The 26,923-nt window shown below is 35.8% G+C and overlaps 1 long non-coding RNA gene across 1 annotated transcript; it reads right to left on the minus strand.

Moving 5' to 3' along the window:
• Window positions 1–569: 569 nt before the first annotated feature.
• LOC128854354 (uncharacterized) lies at window positions 570–25,312 on the minus strand. Its single transcript, XR_008453391.1, has 4 exons — window positions 25,260–25,312; window positions 20,333–20,459; window positions 6,093–6,222; window positions 570–641 (listed from the first exon to the last, which is right to left on the minus strand). It is a non-coding gene; the product is annotated as an uncharacterized LOC128854354 (long non-coding RNA).
• Between the last annotated feature and the right edge of the window lie 1,611 nt (window positions 25,313–26,923).

Below are 26,923 nucleotides of genomic sequence, written 5' to 3' on the forward strand. Positions count from 1 at the left end.
ATCAATAAATTGAGCAAAGTTGTGAACATTGGCAGAATGACTAATATCAAAGTATCTCCTGTGGCGACCCAAGCTATCCTCATCCCCAAAAATGCATCTCTGTGGTTATTTTATAGCTATTAGTACAGCATGTCTTTAATGAGAAATGTTTCCTAAACTCTGTGTATGTTCACAGAGAGATAGTATATTGTTTTTCCCAATAATGAAACAATTAGAAGGCCTAGCAGGTATAAGGATGTGCTCTAAATATCTTGCAAATCTATCATTCTCTGTTGGATTCCTGCAGATTTTCCAATCTGCAGCAAATAATTAAAAAAATCTTTTTCTTTGGTTTATCTTCTCTCAATTCAAATGTTTACTGACTTGATCTTGGATATAATCTCACCGTATAGCACTCTCAAGAACAACGAAATAAAAAGGCAGGGAGAGGACTATCATGTCACCCTGTCTGTCAGCCAGATGGAGAAAAGTTAGAAAAAAAATGGATTCTAGAGTTTAAAGAAGCTTTTTTCTATGATGACTGGAAACCAACATAAAGAAAAATGTACTTTTATCCTGACCTATACTCACCCATGGATTCAAGCCAGGAGAACTTCAGCATAAATGTAAGTCCACTTAGGTGGGATTGATGAGACAGGAATCTTCAGTGAAAAAAAAAAACAAAAAACCAAAAAAAACAGAACAAAAATATTATTGCCATTGAAATCAATACAGTGGTTTTGTTGAAATATTTGAGCAATTAATCTCAAATGATTACAAGGATTTCCACAACAGTATGAATATGATGAACATGAGCTTGAAAATGACAGTGGTAGCAGTGTTGCTAAGATAATACAAAGTATCTATAGAGCACGTTCAAACATATAAAAAATATATTAAAATATTTTGTGTGCTAGCTACATATGTGTGTCATATACTAGAATACAGAGTGGGATTACAATGTAGATATTCCTTGAGATGGTCTGTAAGAATGATTGATTAGAGGATAAACCACCATATAAATAGCATATAGTACTAAGGAGAATCAGAAATTAGGGAGTACACAGTGAAGAAAAAAATCAAGAATTACTTTTGTAAAGCAGGAACTGAGCCTAAACTTGTAGGTCAAAATTTATTGAATGTCAGAATACAATTGGATAGAGGATTTTCAGATTTCTTTTCTCTATTTTAAGTACAGGCAATTTATCTTTTCCTCTGTGACCTTTCACTATCTCCTTCCCCCTTTATTTCTGTATGGGTTTCCAGATGGTCTCCCATTCAAGAAATTTCTTCATGTCTCAAAATAAGCAGGTTATGTTCTGTGCAATTGTAACAACTAAGCTAAACACTCCATCAGAAATACTTAAGTAATTTAGATTCATATCATCCAATTCTTCTTTAAAAATACAACTAAAATATACTAACGACTACAACCCAAGTATGGAGAAAAAACTAGAACTAAACAAAAACTGTCAATTTACTCTTTACTGAATTCACTTTGACAATTTATATTTCGAAGCTAATTGTGTCATTTTCTTTGTGTTAAAATACATGTGATATTGAAGAAAAGCTGTCAATCAAAATGTTTTTTCCTGAAAACAATTTACCTGCAATTGCTGCAAGGAACAACTAAAACTACTAAGTATAAGAGATTAAACAATAATTCATTTTTTTTTTCTGTTTGTTTGACATTTTTGTATTTGGCAGTACATTGTGTATTGACAAAGTAACTGTTTCAAATATACATTCAGTTTGTTAGGCAATTCATGGATCTTCCACACTGAACAGAAGTACAGTTTAGAAATTCCACAAACATTTGACTGCAAAACTACTAAAGCTGACAGAATTATGAAGCAGACATAATATATGAAATACCTCTGATTTTGTAGGTAAATAGATTTCAGGTTTGGCTTGTGGTTTTTTTTTTTTTATCCTTGCTTTACCTAACAAACTACTGTTTGCCTGTTTTCCAAGTAAAAGCAGATTTACATAGAAAAATGTGAAATTATGAAAATTATGAAAAAAGGACCAAAAACCTTGTGATAAGCAGCAAGCAAGTAGTGGTGACAGCCACCCACTCTTATTATGCCATATCAGGGCAGAATGAAGAGCTCAGACAATTAGGTGACTCTAAGGTGACTCTAAGGACTCTTGGGCTCCTGTTTCCCGAGCAGCTCTGTCCCAAAGCCTGACATTTCAAGTTTTCCCTCAGCTGTCTCAAGAACGATCTCATTCTGTGGACCGTCATAGGACTAGGGACTTCAAGCTTTCTTGTCACAAGGGCTGAAAACCTAGTGCTGAAAATCCACAGGAGTCCCAGCTGCAGTAGGGGTTTTCAATGGTAGTTAAAGTAACAACTTTCAGGCTTCTGCATTTCCTGATGAAGAACTGCCCTCTGTGCTTCAGGAATGCTAGATAACTCTTGGATTCCACTAAAGTTTTTGTTTCTCAGACCCCTTGTAACTAGAGATATAACAGGAAACTAAAACACGAGAATCCTGAGAAATCTCAAAGCTTTCTGAATTTCATTTAAAATTTTTCAAAATAGACTAGTCAATGATTAAGGATTTTTTTTTTTTTACATTTTCTTTCTGCTGGATATTACTTTTATATAAAAATGCAGCTTTGAGAAGAAAAAGGAATCTTTCAAAGAATGGCTAATCTGATCTTTTTCCATAGCCACTGAGAAATATTTACCTCTTCATACTATAGAATATATGCTGAGCAAGTTATGCTAGAGAATAGACGTTAAACAACCCCAAAAGCAGAAACCAAAGTGCTAAAAAAGCATACACTTTTCCATGTTTTTGATGATTGCTGACTGCAGATGTAAATATCTCGACCATGGAGAGTATTTCACAAGAAGCTACCATTTCCGAGTTATTTCATTGACAGCTGTGAAACTACTTGTGACACATACACAGCTATGGGGATAGAATCATGGAACAGTAAGTCTGTAAAGTACAGCAAGTAGTCTAGTCTCGCTTCTTGCCTCAGACTGGCTAGTGTTTATCAAACCTATCAATAAAATAGTCCCATGATGACAGCTACAGTTTTCCCCAGCAATTCATTCTGTTACTTTCGATATCTTTATTGTCAAAAGATATCTAATCTTCTAATCTAATCTAAAAGATAATACCTTCATAATATCTGATCTAAGTCCTTTCATGTTGGAATCTAATCTAATTAACTTCTTATTTTATTCATCATGGACATGGAAAGAAAGTTGTTCTCTGCCTTTTTGCAAAAGTTTTTTCCATACTAGAAGGTTTGCAAATACACGTTAAAGACTTGGGACAAAGTTTCTTCAATTTATTTAGCAATAATCTCAGTAGACAGAGATGATAAAAAACTAGATTTGGATATAAAATTTAAGACTTAGATAAATAGTAGCTATAGGAAAACCATAGGAAACAATGTCGATGTGCCAAAAGCTCATCAATTAAGAGTTTAGTATCTCTGCATGTTGCTAGTCAAAGACAATGTGGGTAAGAAAGTTGTCTTTTTGGAGTGAGGTTTTTTTTTAAATAACGCTAAACTTTTGATTGAAAAACAGCAGTATTTTGGCCCAGAATATTTACTAAAAACTAGAGCTCGTCCTAATTGTATTATTAGGAATCATAATGTTTTTAAGTTTTAAAACACATGTGCATTGTAAAATACAAATTAAGGCACCATAACAACCCTATGTATTTTAGGCACTTGTCTCATACACCTAAATAAAGTGTCAGACTGTCTTGACTGCTTTGCCAGCAGAATTTATCCGGAGAGCATTCAGAACATCCAAGTTAATATGGCATGAATATACTCTATAGTCTTGATTTTCCCCGCTCTGATGATTTAGAGAAACTTGCCTCTTACAGTCTTGCTGAGGTCTGGACATTCTTAGTAAATTCTGAAGATATTATCACAACACATACAGAAAATATGACCAACACCAGTGTGTAGAAGAGTTCCTTCTTGCCTTATTTACAATCTTTTCTTACTTTCAATGGCATGAATCTCAAACTAGAGAAACCCAAAGACTGCTCTATTGCAAATTAAATTTTGTTGGCTATAAATGCCTGAAAACACTAACAAAACTCTCACCATATACTATTCTTTTGGTTTACAGAAAGAAGCAGAGGAGCTAGCTTGTCTTTACCTCACTAAAAAAGCAAGCAAACCAAAATCCTCACAGTCTAACACTAGCGTAATCAAGTTAAATATCTTACGGACACCTTAATTAGGAGGTATGACACAAATGACTAGCCAAAGGAATTTGGAGAATGAACTAGGAGAAACTGAGACAGCCATTAGCTTTATTTTCAGTATTAACCTTTCAATATTTTAAAGCACAAATGTTCTTCCGAATCATCATATGGAAGATATGTATTTTTAATGACTTCCAGTATTGATAGGTCAATCATATAAACACTGAATAAGCCTCTTGCAAATCTATGTTTTTCTTACCACTCTTTATAGACATTATAGAGAAGCTTTAAATGTCATATTTGATTTGTATTTTATTTGAACTGGAAATAAGCAGCTCACAGAGGTTTAATAATTTATTAAGTACTTAGTTTGTAACATTGGGTCACATGGCTTGGATGTCAAAAGACCCGTCTTGAAATTGAACTGTTTAGTAAGTCGTAAATGCAGCTATTCCAATAGTCTTTCTAAAGCTAATTGTTTTCTCTCCTGATGTGTACTTGCTATGAGACAATTTTAAATTCAATCTTGTGGAGGGACTCCCTTGAATATTTTCGGTTCAGCCTTTGCATAAATCTGAAATAAAGAATGTGAAAAAGTGATTTTACCCTTCCAGCCATTGCATTATTTCCTAAAGAAAGACTGCAGCACTCTTTTGATGCCAAGTGTTGCTTTAAACAGCTAAGACAACTACATCAAGTCTCCAACTTATCTTCCCCAAAGAAACGCATAATTTGCTAGATAGATAGCCACAGGTGAACTTGGTCCCAATCAGATTCCGCTGTCAAACTGCAGAACCCTTCAAAAGAAGTAGAATTACTGTAATTGTGCCTAATAATCAGAAAAGAACACAAGTAGCTGTGAGAAAATTGCTAGGGAGGGAAAAACTTAGCATAGAAAATAAAGAAGGCTCTGAAAAGAGCAAAACCAAAACAGCACAAAAGCAATGGACCATGCTATCTTCCCAGATACTGCAGTCAGAAGGTTGAGTTGGCGGCACTTCTCCCACATGAGAGCATGATGGAAACTTTCCAGGTAGCACAAAGGTCACTTTGTTGTCTGTGGGAGATATATCACAGCATATTTTGTTGTAGCATTTGCAAGCAGAACTTGACATAAGCTTTGCCATAGCTCAGCAGAAGGGTTGGTCTGAAGGAGCCTTTTGCCTTGCTATTCTACCCTGAGAAGGAGGGTTCAGTGTTAAACACTACAAGCTGCAGAAACGGATCCTGGTGCCAGGGGAGTTTAAATGATCCTGGATAACGTTGCAGACAATGCCTTATAAAAAAATAATTAAAATTGTTCTTTTCCCAATACCAAACACAGTCATCAAGTAATAAAGTATAACAGCTATTTCCTAAAAAACATATTTTGCCATTTAGTGTTTTTTTTTTTTGACACAGTTACCTACTTAGTGGACAAAGGGAATGTAATATATATATCGAGAACCTAGTAAAGTGCTTGTGGAATTCTACTGAAAATTATTTCCCAGTGACTTGTAGAGGAACATTGTCACTTGGATTGAGAGCTGACTGTAAAATAAAGGCTCACAGTATTAAATTTGGAGTGTAGAGGTTTTTTTTTAATAGTATTCTGTAAAGATTAATTCAGTTTACTGTCTTAATTAACAATGTGATTGTGGGAGTAAAAATATGTTAATGAAATATGCAGGTGAGAATAAATAAGAACTTAGAATGAACACAAGAGAGCACAAAGGCATAATAGAAATGGGAGCAAGTGAGATTAAAGAATCCAGCGGAAAATTACTAAATGAGATTCAAATAGGAAAAATACAAACTAATATGTTTGAGGAAAATAATGTAAAATATAGATATTCAAATAGTCTGAATAGCTGGGATAAAATATAATGCTGAAGGAGGATTGCAGAGGAGCTGTTTATTGAAAATTGAGTAAAAGCTTACCATATAGTGTGGGTGAAATCATTTTAGTTCTGTTTGAGACTTTCTTCTTCTTAGGGTGAAGAAACAGTAGCAGCTTTGACTTTGGTACCATAGCCAACAGATTGATTGGACTTGGGAATACTGGCACTCTCTAAAAGGTAAAAAAAAAAAAAAAAAAAAAAAAAGATTATCAGTGCTGTAATATAATAATTGAAAATATAGCGACAAATGAGTTCATTATTTCATTCTTGGCAGTGACACAACTATAACCATCACCACCACCAAAGTACCACACATCAAGATGACCCAGGCTTGAGACCTGAGAAATGCAAGGGAGAAATTCCACACGCAATCCATGGTTTGATTCCTTTGTGTAGAAACATTCCTTAGCTTTTCTGGTCCTTTGGGTGAAGAAGTGATCACATGATTTTAGATAAAATGCTAATCATATCACAGTGCTTATATCACTATGACTGTATCATATGATTTCAGATTATATTAAATACTGTAGAGTATATTTCATTCACATTTCATCTGAGCCTGTTCCTTGATATGCCAGAAATCTAGGACTCTGCACATATGTTTTTCAGGACCAGAATGAAAAAATGGTTTTGGGAATTTATTGGAAGGTATCAGAATGTGTAAGTAAACTAGTTGTGTGCAAGATAATAGAAAAGCTACCTTTCTTCCTTGAAAAAATACACAGAAGACAAAGTACGTTCTGTCTCAAAGAACTAGCAAACGTCGTTTTGTAAGTTATTTTAGTAACAGTTGCAGGAGAGTGCATTATGCTAAACATCTTGATAAGTAAACAGCAGAATGGACTATACTAATTAAAACAGCAGACCCTGTACTAATTTAAAAAATAGAGAATCTGATATAAGGTACGTCTTGGACTTCTGTAACAGGGGAGGACATATTAATAGGGCTCTGTCATCAGGTCTGCCAGTCTGGCAGAGGAACATAAGCAACCCACCTCCAGGAGCAGACCTCCTGCTCATTGAAACTGCATAGTAAAGAAGTCGTATGTGATCACCTGTAACTTTATGTAAATCAGTAACCAATCATTTGTAGAGGTAAGTACTTGCCATGTTTTTACTTTGTAACTTTTGTAATAAATTAAGTACAGACCACTTATTATTATTTTGTAATAAATCGACTCTAGTCAGGCATGCTTGATTTGTGGAAAGCCACCAAGAACCCAGACTTGTGCAACTCTAATAAAATCAATGTCTTGACTTGGCATACGAGACTGACTATTTGCATGCTGGGTAACATATCAAACTTTTCAGACAACTGCTACTTTATCCAGCAACTTTGACTTCTGTGTTTTCTTAATTCCCTGCATTAAATTAGTGACAATTCTTACCCTCTCTCCTGCACCTAAATTAATAATTCTGAATCAGACCAGATATTTTCTCAGGTATTATCATTAGCAGTTGTTAAAGGCCTTCAGATGCTCTAGGCTCAGTCTCATTGAGATTATTAAATGAATCTTTCACTTACTCACCTTCTGGTTATTTTTCAATTTGTTTGAAGATAGCTGCAATTAAATCTCTTTCATAAAAGACTAATTCCCCTAACAAGGAACAGTTTTCAGCTCAGAGCTCCAAGTATGCTCTCCATGATTCCCAGCAGCTGATGTCACACGGGCTGTAAAGAGGAAACAGTTTCTATTCTACTCTTTTTTTCACAGCTCTCACAAACCTTCAATGTTTTCGCCTTCATGAACCCTTCTGGTTCATTTTAAATTCCTACAGATCTTTCTGATGCTGTCTGAGAGTTGTTCACATCTAAACATGTCTATTTTTGTTGCTTATTGTAAATAAGACTATGAGATATGGGCACAAGAGTCTTTTACATATGGCCTATGCATTCTTTTATCCTCTGCACTCAAAGGGCATTGTGAAAACTACTTGAAAACAAACTAGTTCAGATTTATACTGTTTAGAGAGTTGACAGCCATAATTATGACACGCTGTTTGAGAGTTATTGAACTGGTAGGGATGCAAAATAGAACAGTTATGAGGAAAAACATAGATAAGCATAGATAAGAAAATTAGTTTGTGGTTTGGAGGTTTTTCTTATTGAAGGGAGAAGTGTTTGTGGTTTGTTTTTTGTTTTTACACTTCTCAGGCATGTATTATTTTATCTTCATTATCAGGTTTTCTTCTGTTTGAAGTTAATAATTTTTTAATCATAAAAATAAAAATCTATTGTATTTTGGGGTAACCGAGGAAATGTTGATGTATCTTGTGATAATGGGATTTTGAGAAGAACATTCCACGTTTTTTGACTTTTAGTGCATAAATGAAGGAGTTTAGATGCAGAAAATATAGTTGGCCTCTTTGGAAGCTTGGAAACAGATTGTTACTTTGCATAATCAAGTTATTGATATCCAGTAATGAGTAACTCCATATGAATTGCAGACAAACATTTCTAAAACAAAACTGTAAACATGCTGAATTTTTATTGCATTGTTTATTGGCACAAATAACTTTGGGTTCCTCTTAAACACTATTTCTTCACCTCCCAAATGTGACAAAGGAATCATTTCATCAGTAATGTGGCAGTCCCAGACAGATGTCTTTTTACCATCTCAGTAAGGTGGGCTAATAGTCAAGGCTGCAAGTAGCAACCTACCATACGCTAATGCTGTGGCTATCAATAATGTGATTTGAAGACGTAAAGCACTATTTAGTGCTAAGCGATTGTTCTATATTGAGCTATCTTAGATATGTACTATATTTTCTGAGTACTAGAGTTTGTCTTGTTTCTCAGATATTGAATGTCTTCATTAAAAAAATTCGGAGAGAGCATACATGCTGTGGTTAGAATTTAAAATTTGCATAGATCCATCCATTCTGGAAATAATATTGGACTTTGTTCATTAACTTCCCTAAGATTATTAGCTCTTATTACCATAAAGAATCTTGAGTATTCCAAAGTAATTGTATGCTACTGTACATTTTCCACAAAAGAAAATTGAAAAAACTCAAGTATGAGGTACCGGTAATCACGAAGAATCAAAACAACAAAAAACTCTCCAAACTCTGCCTTGAACTTCCAGGGGCAAAAGTAGAACTAGTTTCTCTGCATCATATACATCAGGCACAATTGAGGCATGTAGGGAAAAAACAAATCTTCTATCCAGATTGCAAGATTCATTAGTGTTTATGACAGTTATCCAGTCTGAGTGTAGGGACTGAAATATAGAAATGATTGAGCTAATTTTTATTAGTCTATTATCTTCTTTTATCTTTAATTATTGGGGGGGGAGGATGTCAGATCATCATATCTTATCAGCTTTTACTCAGCTGCATTGTTCCAAGATTATTAAAATTATCTCTTCTCCCAAATACATTTTGAGTATTTTTCACAAACTAGTCTCAGAAGCTATTTGGGGAAGACCGTGCTAACTTTTCATCCTGTTGCTAGATTATGTGAATCTTTCAACAATAACAGTGACAATATTTTTAACTAATGTTGATGCAGATAAAATTTGCAAACACAAATGCCTCTTTCTTTTCCTTGGTTACCTGTAACTTTTTGGCATCCTGAAGAAAAACTAGCCATTCCTTCTTGATTGATATAATGCACAATCATTTCTGTGGAATCAAGACCATTATTTTCCAATTAGTTTTTTAGAAAATTATACTTTTCCAACATTATCACTATGGTAACATATTTCCAGTTCTTCAGTTCACAAATAATAGATATTGTTTAACACACGGCATTTAAAACACAGCTTCTCCAGCTGCTTTCCATTTCTGTTTATTTGAAAAAAACTCATCAGTGTTTTTTTTAGATAGGCCTTAGTACTCACATTTTGTATTTTTTCCAAGGTAACCTACCAGTTAGATATTTGAGTTGTTTAAGTTATTCATTTCTTTTGAGGTTAACACTGTTACCATACAGGATAATGAGGAGATAGTCTAAGGATAAAACATGGTTTGTAGGCACTTGGCATATATTGTTAAACGAATGGGAAATGATCAGTTAAAGCAGCAGATTATTTGAAAGGAAGGCATATTTTGCTTGCGAATAGGGCACAAATTGGCAAGTAAACTTGAGCAGGTTTTAGTGCTATTGAAATATTATGTTAGTACTTCGTGAACATTTGCAGCATGAGTCCATGAACCAAAACACTCCTGCTATAAGAAGTGCTGGAAGATTATTTCTGCAATGAAGAAGAGGAAATAACTGCTCTAACGAAAGAGATATTATGAACTTCTCAGAAATACTGTTACATTAGTAGGCATACGCTTTCTAGTTGCTCTGTATTTCGTGGTTAAAAGAAATTTAATTTTTTTTAGATGTCAGAATAATGTGTAGTGAAGAGAGTGAAAATTCAAATTAAAATCAAAGTTTGAATTTCTTTGTTAAATGTTTGATTGTGTATGGCCCACCTTCTCATCTCTTACTGTTAAAGCAATAAAGTGTCCATAAGTATACAGTAATCTTTTCCTCTCATTTTATTGTTCCTGACAACCCTTCAGATAACCTAAAAATATTAAATCCTCAATTTTGAAATATGAAGATTAATTAATGGTTTATGTGCTTTTCCCCTGAAGCAAAAAAAAAACCTCCATGTTGGAGGACATGAAGGTAACCTGGAATTTGGGAAAGAACTTGACAGGGCTAATGTTGTTGCAATTCTACCCCTGTAAAACATAGAAGGAACTTCAGATTTTAGAAGTGATGAGAAATAGATTAGAGACAGAGGTAGCAGCAAGAGTCCCAAATTGTTGCTGATTCTTCTCTGCATGTCTATTCAGTCAAAAAGCCAAGACTTGGGGAAAAGGACACTATAGCGGAAAGATGAATGATGAGAAAGAGTAAAAAGAGATATCTAAGAAATACAGTCAAATTTCAAAAGACATCCTTGCCATAAACAAGGAAGTAAACGGAAATCCATGCTATACATTGTCTGATGACAGTGCAATAAAGATAAAAAAAATAAAATAAACAGGGAAATAAACTATTTAATAGTCCATGCCACAAAAATTATAACTTTTTTTTTAAATTATCATATATGTTCAGCATTGATTGAGGTATTTAAAAGTAAGCTTCTAATTATTAAAATATATGTTTTTGGTGTTTGGTATTACTAAGGAGAAAAAGCTTAACTCCAAAAGACATTCTTAAAATGATGTGACTCTGTCTTTCCAAATTCTTCAGGCAGGGCAGAAAAGTAAATCAGACTGTGAATTCCCTCATGAGTCTAATGAGATTATAGATTCAAACTGGAAGATAGCAGTAAATTTCTTTGCTTTTCTCACATTCCTAAATTTACAGGAGATTTTGATTGAATGACAAGAGGAATCACTGTAAGATTGACATTCCCTCCTATAAAGCACAGTATCAAATTATAATTGTTATTCATCAACACAAGGATTTTCTTTCCCTTAGTCCCACGTTAACATGTCCAGCACACATTCTGTTAGAGAAATAACATTTTTCTATCTAGAGTTTAGGTGGTATAACTTATTTCAGTAAGGTCCAGGGTATACAAAAATCTAAAATACAAACCAGCTTTGACTGCACTAAGGACAACAATTTCTCATTTCTGAACACCGTTAGTCATAACACTTTTCATTTTACCGTGATATTGTTCATGATATTTTTACATCAAATTAATTTGTCAAAACATTTATTTTATGATGAATATCAAGACATGCGCAGGTTGTGCAACATATCCTTTACAGTATAAGTCACCCTCTGGAAGTCAGCAAAGAGCATTCTATGTGAAAGGGACTGCTAAACATTTCTGCCTGAACTGAGTTATTCTCTCTCTATAAAATATAAGATAACAATATCACACAAATTCTATGTTATTGTCCCACTCTTCTCATAAAACCTCTTCCACTTCTCCAGTCACTAGTCATCTGTCATATAAAAGCATTAATGTTGTAAGCCTTTTTATTTATATTATTCTGTCAAATGCAACAATTCTGCAAGATAGAAAGTTCTGCAAGACAGTAAGTTCCACTTCTCAGTCAATTGCCCTGCTTTTCCATTAGTAGTCACTCCTTTGGTTAAACAAACATACCTGCATGGGCTAAACGCAGAAGAGATTCAATTGTATAGGCCCACAGAGGTTGCATGAAGTAGAGAAAGAGGAAAGCAAGTGTGTTTTGCCAGAGTGAAATCCTAGGAGATAGTTTTATTTCATTGTACCTAAAAGAGTTCAGTTTAGCCTTTCCTACTAGCAAGTATGCTCCAAGTCCTAAATCAATGAAAACATTTGTTCCTTATACTTTATACACCAAATCAGAAGTATAACTAAGGTTGATACAATCTAATATATATATTATATTCCCAGTGTATTTGTTTTTCCTCCTTCAGTTGTTTCTCATGTACCGCGGTGCAAGGTTAATACCTGAAAAAAAATAATAAAAGGAGAAAATTACAGAACCAGATTTTGGTGCTGCTAGTAAGTCGGTAAACTTGGATGATATTTACTACATGGATTTTCATCATATAGTAACAATATTTTTACTGCATATTTTAGAGTTTGTTATTGTTCCACAGAGAGGCTGAAGAAACAGTGCAAATATTACCTGTAGTTCTTGAATTTCAAATAGGGAACCTCAGGTGACATGGAATTACTGTTGATCGGAGCACTTTCTCAACACAAAGACCAGAGGGAGAATATTCAGTCTTTTTAAATGAAACCCTTATTGATATAGAAGATTAAGTACAAAGTAGTCTCATAATTCCAGCAAACTAATATCTCCTAAGAAATTTTTTTAGAGATACATGGTTATTTCTTCATCAACACTATTTTGTTCGTGGTTTCTAAAGAAATTGGCACAGTTTTTCAGAAGGCAGAATATTCACCTAGTTTCTAAGCTTGGGACCAATGTTTACTTTGCTCTCTCAATTTGATTTGATAGTACTGGGAAGCTGTCACCATCTGCTTCTATCTAATGAGATTTGTCTCACCATATGAGAAATAATGCATGTGGCCAGGATGTGCAGGTTAGTTAAAAAAATTCACCTGTATATGCTACTTTTGTTTCAATGAAAAAGGAACAGAAAATATAATCAGCATTGATGAACTCTTGTATTTATATTCCCCATTAAAAAACGAAGACAATTAATGTATTTTTCAAAGAAGAAGGATATTTGTGAAAAAAAACCCACTTTTGGAACGTAGAACATAAATTTGATATCACCAGGAAGCAGTTTTTCTGACCTCTGAAAGAGTTTGTTTCGGTGTTACTTTCAGTTGATTTTCTATGACAGTTCTGGGGTTTTTTTTACAGTTTATAACATTATTTTATTGAGTAGGGAGAAAACTCATTTGAAGACATACTGCGGTTCATAGCTTTTTTTTATGTAAGAGAGAAACCTTAAGACAAATATTTTAATGCAAACTGTACTGATACACTGAGTAATATGGTTAAAAGGATCAGAAAAGATAGACTCCATTTTTGCAACAGGAGACTGAGACTGAACTCCTAAACTGCTTTTCCTTTTTCGCTCTCTCTGCAGATTCCCAGGGTTATGTTGGTAAACATGAGCCCTCAAGAATGTTATTATAAGGTTGAATATCCTTTTCAGTTTTTCCGGTCTTCTGTGCAACTGGCTACTGTGATGGTATAAAAAGGAACTTGCCCTCTCCAGCTTCTAGATCAGAAAGACGATTTTGCCTTTTCTGCTTTTTTTTTTTTTTTTGCTCACAAGACAGTGAAATGAATGTACATAGCAAAGGCAGGAGCATGTTATCTACATGGGACAGGACAGTGAAACTACCTACTCGGGACTTCTAAAAATAACCTCTGCCTTCTCCAGTTTAGTCAGCAACTTTGGGGATGAAGCAATTAAGTCTCTTGGGTTCTGTCTTAATTTAGGAAGTTTGTTTGTCTCATGTTAATGTTTTCCTTTTTAAAGCTCTTTTGTTGGTCTGTAAAGAAAAAAGAGAGATCTCAAATCTTGTCATTTATCTTTTGACAATGTGAGAACAGGTAGTTTGTCCACATGTTTCCTAGTGCTCAATTTTAAGGTGTTTGAACAAGCCTGATCAATGTAGAAAAAAAAATCCAAATCTTTAAGGAAGAGTAGTTGCATAGGTCAGCTTGACTCTGTTTTGCAGTGTTTCTTGAATACTCAATGATTTTATTTAATGGAAATTAATTTGATTGTGGACGTCAATAACACAAAGGCTCAAAATTATTTTGGGGGTTGGATTTTTTTTTCTGACTGCATGCAACTGTTTTCCACGTTACTGAAAAAGTATAAAACAGTACTGCATCTAAAAAAAAAAAAAGCTTAAATATCACCTAAAAAAATATCATCTCCTATAAAATATCAGGTTCTTAATTTAATGTATCAGTCAGAAATTTACATCAAATAACTATGAGAAAGAAAAAACAATATAAATATATACACCGACACATAACCTGAAATACATGTATATGCAGAAAAGGAAGAGTTTACTATAAGTAGCTGTTTCATATTTAGGGTTGTTACAATGACTTGAAGCTCTAAGTTTTACTCTCTCTAGTGCATACCATTTGCAATGAAAACTAAAAGCAGATTACAATTTTTTCTGCTACCACCAGCACCTGAAACAGTAGCTATGACAAGGATTTAGCAGGAGCATCTCTACCTGCTTCACATTTCCTCCCATTAGCTTCCTTTCTTACCCGTAATTTAGCTACAGAGGAGAAAAGAATGTAAGAAAATCCACTTTTACAGTGCAATGAATCTGTCCAAGCCAACTAAACTGGCTTTGAGTAGCACTGCTTCAGGACTGAGGAAGAAAAGGAAGAATGAATTGCTCATTTTCTCCCTTGCCACCATTTTTTCTCACCTCCTTGCTTGAAGATTTGCCATTACCTGAGATATAACAGAAAGTAGACAGGATAAGAGGCATCTGATTTAATTCGGCAGAGATTCATTACTTTAGATCCTCTGAGATCTGTTCAGGAAAAGTCGTGTTTTCTTTTTGCATCTTTTCTACTTGTTAGAAGATAAATATCAAGGTGTAGTCCAACTTCTTCCTTAGCCGTTATTCCATTTTTAGTTAAGGATATTAAATATTTTTAGAAAAGTAAATATCTCTGCTCATTGTTCAGATAATTAGGAACTTAACTATCACAGCAAACTTAGTGGTTCTTCTGAACGACTTTTAAATTCTGAAACATCAGGCTGGGAGGAGTGCAAATGTACAGCCTACAGTGCTTGCTATATCTTTCCTTTAGTTAAAAGGAAATCTTCCTGTTTGGGAGGTGGGAGGAGGGGGAAGTGGGGCAAAATCCGCCTACTTTAGACCTTTCTTTTAGATAAAAGTTTTTAATTAATTGAAAAACCCACATCTTCCAGTATGCCCTCATCCAGACTACCCTTTACACTCTATTATGTTGATCTGCAACCACACACTTGTTCTGTCAAGGCCAATAGTAAGTTTTGGGTTGGGTATTTTTAAAAAAATTAATATATCGCTTTAAACAGAGAATCTTGGTTTTGTAGTAATATTTTGTGGTCTAATGTTTTTCCCTTCTCCTCCATGCATTTCTGCTTCCTGTTTGGAATAAAATGTTTTCTTCACAGATTTTTACTTCTAATTTTTTACCATCTTTTCCTTACTTCCATTAATACTCTTCTTACAACATTTATAATAACTCACTCTAGCTAAAAGTTGAGGCCTGAAAAAATTGTTGCCCACCTTCCATTTCTAAAAGTACAAATCACAATGAATAATGTACCTTGGATTTCAATGTGGAAGTATTATTTCAAAGTGAATGACAATAATGATCTTTAAATTACATGACCCAATTCTCTTCCGACTTTTATATTTTCCTGTAAATCAGGAGTATATTTTTGAAAGCCATAACATCACACTGACTTTTAATTAGAAAGGAAACTGAAGAATCACCTTATGGTTTTAATACATTCAGACAGAAATAAGACGTGATTATAGACTCTACTTAGATAACCTTGATATCTTGGGGAGACAAAAGGAGAGACTGGACATCTGCTGCCTCAGCCCCTTGGACAGCAAACAACTAGTGTCTCTTCACCACACTAAATCAACACCCCAGAATTTCCTCTTACCCTTGGGAGTTGACCACATCCAGCAGAAAGCTGGGACCTCTCAGTGGTCCAGAGAAAGAACGGCAGACTCTAACAGTGCCTCCCTCTCTTCTTTGGAGAAGTTTTCAGGTTAGAATGGAATATGCTATGGCATAGCTTTTCTGTAGGAATGCCATTTAATTGCAAATATAACATTTGTTGCATTTAAAATCTCCCCCTGATCCTTCTCTCCCTCCCCCAAAAATAAACACTGTAGTTATAAAGCCAAGTACTGAAGTTGGGAAGCATTCCTGCAGCCTTTAACAACTTTATGCCTTCAGCTTTGAGCCTCTGAGATTATTTTTTTGCTTCCTATTTACTATCTCTTTGCCTAGTTTTTTTTCCTAATGTAAACTCTAATTTCTCAGGTGTTATTCATGTCATTCTAAAGTAATGAGAATTAGTTGCTCACTGTGAGTGGAATTTTCTGAGATATTAGTAATGAACATCTCCAATAATTAAATATGAATTGGGAGTTTTTAAAGGTATTAGCCAGCATAGGAAATTTGTGTATGATTTTATGCATAGTCAAGAAACAGACAAAAATTGTAAAGAATGTAGACACAATAACTTCCCATTCTGGAGGGCAGGCTTTTGGTAAAACCATGTTAATTCACAAGACTACATGGATGAACACATGAGAAGAATTTGATGAAACTAGAATTTAGTTGCCTGCAGAGCCAGGTGAAATCAAAATTTCAGAGAGGAGAGGATAGAAGAGGAGAGGATGGTATCAGTTTTCCTCTCAAACTTGAACTCATTTCACATGAAGTACTCAAACCACCCAAGGGTATTTGAGCACTATTTCTTCCTTGCTAGCCAATTTGTTTGCTTTTGGTTTTTATCAGTACTTCATCTTTAGACACCAACAACTTCTTTTGTCAACAACACATATTTGTATCACCAAGGGACAGTTCTGAGAAAAAAAGGAAAGCTGACCAAAACCTCCCAGCATGATATTTTGTTAATATATTGACATCAATAAAGTCTAAAAGATTATGACAGTTGTGCTTTCTATGCCTGAGAAACTACAAGGCAGATGATAAGCTGCAATAAGCATTTGGGTCAGGGCTTATGTCAATGGAAGTATGAAAAATGTTCAAAAGAAACAGCAGGCACTTCAGGTTAGGCTCAAAAGAGGCAACAAAAAAAAAAAAAGAGGACTAGCTCTCTTGGCCTTTTAGCACAGGGAAAAAAACCTTCAGTGAAGTGTTAGGCAAGTCCTACAGAGATGTATCCTAACTTAAAAGAAGGATATTTCAAATACAATGGTTTTAAAAAGAATTTAAAAGGAATTTGCAACCGTAAACCTGAAGACAGACTTGGTTCTGAGATTGCCTGTCAACAGATATTTACAGTATATTGTGGTCAAGTTTATAGACGAGAGTAAAAATTCAGATTGGTAGCATGAAGGTATCATTCTAATTACATTTTTAGAATGTAATTAGAATTTATTTCCTAATTATTTTATTTCCTAAAATATTTGGTAATATTAAAATTGTATTTAATCAGAGACAACACTCCCTGTGAGATTGAAGACAATGATAAGTTAAGAGAATTTCAGCCTGACTTGGCAGAAATCTATTTATTTATTTTTGTAGTCCTGGTGTATTGTCAAGGTTATAAACAAGACTGATTTATACAGGAAATATGAGTTAGAAGGGCTCTTTAAGGCAGCTGTAAATACTTTGCCTAGATATACCTAGATGGATTTATTCCTTCCATCAGCTGTGGTGAAAAATTATGATTTACCCATAACCTTATTGCACAATTCAATGATAGAGTATTTGATAACTTTTCTTGAAAAGAAATTATTCTCTCCATATTCTGCATATTAAACTGGTATTCAGAATAGATAATTCAGAACTAAAACAAAATAATGTCCTGGAAATCTTCTCACACAAAAGAAGCATATGCTTTCAGAAACATGATCTGAAAGGATCAAAGAAGGCTTTTACATAGGTGGCTGTTAATGGGATTGTCCTCTATGCATGGGATAAACAAGCGTGAAACTTAGAGCTTAGAAGAAAAATAAACTATCACATCCAGTGTGCTTCTTTACCAACAACACTTTTCCAAGTACCTTTTCCCATGTTTACCTCCTCAGCGTTGAAAAACATTTCACTACTGAACCTAACCACATACTGTCTGTAATGTGACCTATCAATTTTTACTCCTTTTCCAGGGATTCATTCAAAGTGTTCTCATTGACACATTTGAGGTAGAAAATTAGAAGCATTTGTCTCAAAAACTTTGGTATGAAAATATCTCTGGAGTTGAATTGCCTCATTCATTTCATTAGCAATTTGTTTAAAGATGAAATTCAGGTTCCAGTTTTCTTGATCTAAAATCAATACAGCTGTGTTGCGTTGCTGGTCTCAGCAGACAAAGGAAACAAGGCACACATTCATAACAGCACACAGCTTAAATTCTTGCCTCTGCTTCAAGTGCAATATTCTCATTTTTCAATGCTTCTCCAAGTCTGGGCCAGCAGATGAGTTGGATGAGATGGTGGAAGGAAAAGAGATTGTCAGGTGTCCTGCTAAATTGTCCTTCCTCAGAAAAAGACCCCATGATCAGCTGGAAACAGCCACCTCATCCTTCTCCTGGGTCTCCAAAATACCCTAGACGTAGGAAGGTCAATCTTGACAGAAATTACAGAGCAGGTGACAAGAAAGAGAAAAACACAACTATTTATTTAAGTGTTTAAAAGATATTCATTCTCCAGACTTCAGAAATAAGGAAAGCAATGATGTATTACAGGCACATTCAGGAAGGGGAGGAAAGAAGTCAGAGAAATGAACGTGGTAGGAATTGTAATCTGTCCATAGCACGTAGCTTTGAAATGAATAATTCAAAAATAATCATTCTGAGGTGGAGAAGGTTAGTAAAAAACTTCATTTTTATAAGTTTACTGAAAAATAAACTTAACTCTCAAGCAAATAAAAGTACTGTCAAGCAGGCTAGCAAATCTCCATGTGATTCACAAATTCATTTCAAGAGGTAAACGCTGCGACTCAGGCTTTCTATTTTTAAACCGAAAACTCTGTTTTAACCTTTATTTTAACAAAATTGCTACATACCTAGCTTTAACCCCTGCAATTTAATACCTATTTTGCATAACTGCAGGAGTATATGGAGCTTTCCTTAAAATTGCAATACCAATATCAGAGGATACACAGTAGGAAATAGTCTGTAGCTTCTCTAAAATGCAAACAAGGCAACTGGCAGAAAGCAAATGTGAAAGTCTACAGGCTAATAAAGTTTACTCTTTTTTCATTACTTACACTTAATATTGATACAAGAAACTGTCACTGAAAGATTATTCTAAGGCAACTATTAATCCGTAGGCAAGACAGGAGGTTTGAATTCATTCTCCTAGCTTGTAGGTAGCAAGAGAGCATCATTCTACTCAGACCAGTAAGAAGAGAGTTGATCAGTGACAAATTGCCACCCATAATTGTTATTCTGCCCGGCCGTGTTATGTCTTAAATTTTGTGTCACTTGGACACTTAAAATTCTCCTTGAGCTCCATGAGCTCAAGGGGGGAAACTGATTTTTTAAAGAGAATTTTTTTTCATTGGCTTCAAAAGGGCTGATTTTTCCAAAGCTGTTCTCCTTTGTTTGTTCAGGAACACAAATCAAGCACAACTAAGCCTGTGGAGTGCAAAGAATTTTAAAGTATACAAATCGTAATGAAAACTCACTCTTCATGTTGTTTGTATGTTTTTTCCTGTCTAGCAAAGAACATCACATACACTAACCAAGACAACAACAAGGACTAAATAATCTATATGAGAAGAAGAAGAACAACAAATAATTTAATAATATTTTGCATTAAATCATGTGTTATTCTAAAAAATTTACTGCAGAAAGCAAGCCAAAGTATCTGTGACATGTTACGGTATTAAATCGTATTCTTTCTTGGAAAAAAAAAGTTTTTAGGGAAAAAATGGGAAAAAACGGGAAAAAACAATGACAAGGAATAACTGAATAACTAGAATTAATTTTCCATCTTTTTTCCTTTCTCATAGCTCCTGTCTGAATGACATTTCCATATCTTCTGTACCTACGTTCCCACTTTTATGTTTTCTTTTACTGTCACTGTTCCTTTTTTTAAGTCACATACCTTGCTTGCTGTTCAATAAACACTGTTTTCCTTGTTGAAACCTGCTTACCTGTATCACAAAAATTCCTGCGATGCCTTTGAATCCTTGGGGTGAACACCACTGTGCAGTCCGTGGGTACGGTTTCAGAGGTGACAATGTCTCAACAGGAAACAAGAACAAGCCATCCAATACTTTTCTATCACAAGAGGAAAAATTGAGGTCACTACTGTTCTTGAGAATTGCGATCTTTTGGCAAAAAAAAAGAAGTCCACACAAGATTATAATCCATCTAGTATAAATGTGAAGCCAATTTCTTCTCTATAAAATTGCTTTTCTGTTTCCGCAGAATTCACAGAATTATTCCAGAGCTCATGTTCTGGGGAGGTGGCAGGTCACAGGTAATTTTAATCCCAATGTAAGTAAACATAAAAAGAGAAAAGCAAACAAACCCTTTTTTTTTCTCAAAGAAAGTAAAATTGCAAGGGTATGAGTTTAACTGGAAAAATGAAAACCAGAAACAGTTGTTTGAGAGACAATAACTAAGATTTGAAATCCAACAGTCACGTTGCAGTAGCTGATGCATTACTGATACTGAGACAATAGATGTGCATGCATGTTTGCTTAATGAGAATGAGTTTTCTGCTCTTAGTTATGGACCTTTCTGGGACCATCCTCTTATTTTCATAAATTGTGAATATTTTTTAGGGCTCTGCCTGTCCAGTCCTGAAGGAGCATGGTAAAGGGCAGAAGAGGAAAAATTCCTTGCCCCATATACCTCAAGCATACAAGAAAAAAAGGTATATATTTACAGGAACTCCAAGGATCTTGTTTAGTGTCAGAATCATATCACTGAGAAACTTTTCTTAGTGCAGACCTGAACAAATTGGAAAGAGAGATGCAGTAGTAACACACTTCTGATATAACAAATTGCTCTTTATTTAAAGATACTTTTAAAATACGAACAAGATTTAAAAGCCTGTCAAAGATGGCATGCAAAGATAAAAATAAAGAGGTGTCAGGAACAAAAATGTTCTTTTTCTCTTCCTCTGAATTAATTTTCATGTCAGTCAAAAAATCTGTCGATGCATACGCAATATAAGCAGCATGACTTACACTGCTAAAAGCGTAGGAAAAAGGAACAAGAAGAACCAAAGAGGAAAATGACAGCTGTGATGAGCAAGGATTCTTCCCAATCTATAGTATGTATCAACTATAACAATACACCCAAAGATGGTGGAAAAATGATGACAGAAATGTCAATTATCATTGAGTAGAGTGTAAACCGATACAAAATCTGCTGAGCAGAACTGACACCAGGTGGTAGGGGTTCTCTGTCACCCACCTTAGCAGCCAGAACCAAACCTTGTTGAGCACCAGGAATCCCACTCCCTTATGGCAGCCTTCCCAGGCTAACAAAGTAATGGTGGGACCAAGTCTCAGCAGAGAAAAAGCTGTAATAAATGAGGTCTTAATGGGAAGCTGTAGACATGAAAGGTGTTGGCTGAGTTGTAAATCAGATTATTGATTGCTACATTTCAAATTCATCTGAATCCCAGGAAAGGAATGAATTGAGACCCTAATTCAAGGTCTTGTTTGCCCAAATGAAGAAAAGATAGAGATTCAGCTTGTTTACAGGTTTTTTGGCAACATCTTTAGAAGTGTCTTTCAAGTAAATCTTTGATTTGAAACTTTCCTTCATAGAAAAACATTGTGTTTTTTGGCATTCAGTGTGAAGAATACTAGGAGGTAAGTGAGTACTTTTTACAAACACCATTAATAAAGCTAAAGCTACTTATTAATAAAATCACATGAATTCCTTTATTTGGAATGTGAAACCAGAACAGCTTCAGGCTTCACATGTGTTAAGGACCCTATGGAACAGTATCAGCTTCCTTTCAGTTCCCATTAAGCTCATTTGAATGTGTCCAGTGGCTCTGCACAGTACATGAAGTGGGACAGAATTCATCTTTGGCATTATCCTTGGAGAGAGGAGCAGCAAAGAATAGGGGAGGGGAAAATCCAAACAAACAAACACAAAAAACCTTAACATGACCTTAGTGTCAAGAAAAAGCATCTGCAACTCATTGCATGCGGAAAAAAGATATGTTGAATAATGATTTATAGTTTTTATATGTATTCACATACTGAAAAGAATTGCACTCCAGATATGGATTTAAAAGTTCCAACCCAGGCAGTCAGCATTGCTAGCACATCAGGCTGGCATTTGAAGTCATAGGTAACTCCGTCAAAAGTGAAATATGTTAAATGTTGTTTCTCTCAGCCATTAAGATTTCATCGTCCTGAGCCTGTTGCTCAGAGAAAGGTAGCCATGCCTTTCGTCCACAAACCAGCAATAGATTGTCTTATCAGTAAAATTCTCTCTAAAGAAATAAAGTTTTCTGTGATGTTCTTCTTAATTCACTTCTTCACAACACTTAATCTTTCTATGGGAGATGTTCTATTTCTCTGTCTTGACCAAGTAGCTTCAAAACCCCACTTCCATATTGAGAATGAAGTGCCTTACTCTGTTTGCCATTCTAGATTTCATGGAAAAGACTCACACTCTTCTGATGATTGCTTTTTTTTCATTTTTTTTCTGAATGGATAGAGTGTAACTTTGGGGCAGAAAAGCTGTGGGCAAAGATATCAAGGAATTCACCAGGAAATTGAAGGTACCTGGTTTGTGTTCTCTGCTCCAATGCTTTTTGAAACTTTCTCACAGCCTATATCCCTCAGGACTGCAAACTCCACCAGCACATGATAACTGCCAACCAGGGTGCCTCCAATCTTGACACCAATTAACTCACTTGTGTTGGTGATTATCAGGTCCAGTATCAGATCCCCTTTGGTAGGGCTGACTATTACCTGGACTAAGAAGTTATGAACACACTTCAGGAATCTTCTGGATTGCCTGCATCTTGCTATGGTACTTTTCCATTAGATGTTTGAGCGGTTGAAATCCCCCATAAGGACAAGAGCCCAGGATTACGATACCTCCTGTAGCTGGAGTAAGAAGGCTTGGTCATCAGTGTCCAAGTGTTTTCTTGCCTCAGTGTCCAATTCTTATCCATAAGTTTCCAACCTGCTTATGGCCATTCTTCAGAGACAGCTCTTCACACTCTTATCTATTTCCTGGTGTAGAGGGCCCCTCTGCCCTTCCTTCCTCTCCTGTCCATTATGAACAGCTTGTAGCCATTGATAGCTGCATTTCAGTCATGGGATTCATCCCACCATATTTTAGTATTGGCAACCAGGATGTGGCTTTCTAGCATCACAGTGGCTCCCAGCTCCTCCTGTTTGTTGCCCATGCCGCATTCATTGGTGTAGAAGCATTTCAACTTGTGTCACCTTCTTAGAACAACACCCCTTAATTCCTTTGAAGTATTTCACAGGTGTTTCCTTGTTGGCTCCTTTAACCCCAGAAGTCCCTGTTTTATTTCTGTGAGACCTGAAATGTAGCCGGCATGTTTCAGAGCAATAGATTGTGGGCCCTCACAAGTACCCTGTTCCTCTAACACTGGCATGCACTCCCACAACTTGTCACAGGCTAGGTTGATATTATTCCTCTCCTCCATCATGTCTAGTTTAAAGTTCTGACAATGACCTCATTAGATTGTTAGCAAAGACCCTCCCCACTCTGAGAAAGGTGAATTCCATCTGTCACCAGCAAGGCCGGTGCAATGTAGACCGTGCCATTATAAAAAAAACCCAAAATGTGGCAGTGACACCAGCCACAGAGTCATGTTTTTATAGCCTAGCTCCATCTATTCCTTCAGATGTTACTGTCTGCAACTGGAAGGAGAAAGGAAAAAATAACCTGTGCTCCTGAGTCTCCCAGCAACAGTCCCAAGGCCCTGAAGTCTTTTTTGATCACACTTGGAGTACGTGTTGCAGCTTCATCACCACCCACATAGAAGAGTAGTAACAGGCGATAGTCAAAGGACCATACCAGGTTGCGAGGTTTCCTGGTGATGCCCTTAACCTGGGCCACAGGGAGGCAGCAAACTTCCCTAAGAGGAGTATCTGTCTGGCATATTGGATCCCCTGTTCCCTTCAGAAGGGAAGTCACCTACAACTGTAATTCATCTTTTCTTCCTTATGGAGATGGTTGTGGTATAGAGGGTAGGCCTTTCTGACCCTGGCAACATCTCTGATGTAGGTGGACCTTTATCCACATCATCTGTTGACTAGCCTTCCTTTCTCAGAGCCTGATATCTATTGTACAGAAGCACTTAAGAAAGTGAGTTGGGCAAGGAGTGAGTTACCTGCCACCCAGAGTGTTGCCTCCATTCACTACTTTCCTTTGAGCTACTGCTTTCAAGCTGGCAGGGAAGGATACAGGATCCCCCTGATCTTGGTGTTTCTTTTGTAGCTGTTCCTATTTTTGTCTCAGGGAGGCCATCATCACCTTTGTTATGAATTTAAATGCACACGATTCAAATATATAAGATTTATGATTACTGTTATAACTGTAAGTCTCATAGAAATGTATTTTAATTTCAGAGCAGTGTGAAAATTTCTGCCAATTTTAAGTATATCAGAATTTGCTCACTATAAACACATAAATACATATTTTTGACCAGTACAGTGCCTTTTGCATGCCACAGAAAAAGAACATTTCTTGTACTTCCCGATAGTCTTTCAGAAAGCTTATCCTCTGCACAAAATAAGAATGATTTCTAGGAATTCATTCCACTCTAAGATCTATTTTATTGAATCATATACAGTTATATTATGGAAAGATAGATCTGCCACACTCAAAGAACCTGAACTTTGAGATCCATTACCTATCCATATAGAAACCACTCATTCAAATGTGTCAAATTTATCAATGTTAATTACAGTAATGCACACCTTGGCAAGGAAAAAAACCATGTACATGAATATTGGTGAAAATTTCATAAAGCTTACTCTTTTATGAAGTAGGTCAGAGAGTTAATGAGTTAATTCTAGCCCCAAATACACATAACTATGCAAAGCTTTAAGCAAGACTTACATTGAAGTCAGTAGGACTACTCAGGATGCAGCCAGATATTTATGGAAGAGGACCTTGTTTCGGGATTAGAGCTGCAATGAGAGAGGAATAAAACCCATGAACTGCCTTTTCTTGTTCCAAGGATTAAAAAAAAAAAAAAAGTCAATTTGAACCCTATGGTATTTTGATCAATAATAAAAGAGCACAGATCATGTTTTCTGTACATGGTTGTACAACGCTGCCTAAAGATGAATATGGTTACCACAGCTTGCAGTGAACACATACCATGCCAAGATACTGTGATTTTAGTACTGATTGTAAAATGATATATAAGTGAGTTTTTGGCAAAAGCCTAGGTCAGTCAAACCAGATTTCTAAGTTTATACTATTTACTTGAACAGCTCTTTGCATGAGGTTGTTTCAGAAATGAGTCTTTTCTGATCCAGTTCTTTCTGGGGTGACATAAGGCTTGTTTTTCAAGGCCCAGGATATTGTTCTAGGTAGTGGAATAGAGCATGGGATATGTTTCCAGCGGTTTGGAGGTTGCTTCAATAATTGCAAGCACATAGCACTTGCCTTGGTGGGTTTGTGGGAGTGTAATCAATATAAACACTTTGTCAGACCTCCCCACATTTATATTTCAGCCATTATCCTCCATACCACAGAAGCTTTAACTATGGCCTTCACTCTGCTGCCAAAAACATTGAGAAAGATCCGTTAACGATACCAATTGTGCCACACTATTTGGCTGCCTTTGACTCCAGGCTGTATTGAAATTCTAGCATGTCCAGTACAGCAGCACTCAGTGGTGGCTTGACTTTATTCAGGCCACAGACGTGTACTGTTAGTCTCCATTCCCCATTATACTTGCACACTGACCATGTGGAACTGTTGAAGGGTGAGATATTCTTGATGATGACTCCTTGGCTGTACAAGGAATCAGCTTACCAATGGGAATCAGAGAGTCTCGATTGGTGTGATATTACTGCCAATGCAATATTGTGGTAACAATCAGCATCTGTTGTTCTTTGACCCTTAGCAATCCTACAAAAGAAGGATCCTTTGGGAGACTGAACAAGGTAGACAGCTGTGATGGAACCAGAACTAGCTTCAGCATGTAGCATTCCAACACCACACACGATGTCTCCTGCTTTGAAGGACGGTTAAGAGAGATGAAGCCCAGAGTCATAAACTAAATGAATTCCACAGACATTTTAAAGTGATGGACAATAGTTCGTAGGGAATGATATCTATGTGTATATATACCCAAGGACAGGAAAGGTTGTGGTGATTAATTGACGTACTGGAAAGTGTGGGATCTGGGAATGATGTAGATGGTATAGAATAAGCAGTGGATACTGTCCTGGTTTCATCTGTGGTACAAAATTAATCTTATCCCTAGTAGCTGGTGTAGTGCTGCATTTTGGATTTAGGATGAGAACCATCTTGATAGCACACTGTTGTTTTAGTTGTTGCTAAGCTGTGCTTACACTAAGTCAAGGACTTTTCAGCCTCTCATTCTGCCCTGTCAGAGAGGAAGCTGGGGGCGTACAAGAAGTTGGGAGAGGACAAATTCGGGACCGCTGACCCAAACTGGCCAAAGGAATATTCCACATCATAAGACATCATGTTGAAAAATAAAACTAGGACAGTTGCCTGTGGGAAGTGATGACTGCTGCTCGGGG

This window comes from Cuculus canorus, chromosome 1 (assembly GCF_017976375.1).
Source record: "Cuculus canorus isolate bCucCan1 chromosome 1, bCucCan1.pri, whole genome shotgun sequence".
Lineage (NCBI taxonomy): Eukaryota > Metazoa > Chordata > Aves > Cuculiformes > Cuculidae > Cuculus > Cuculus canorus.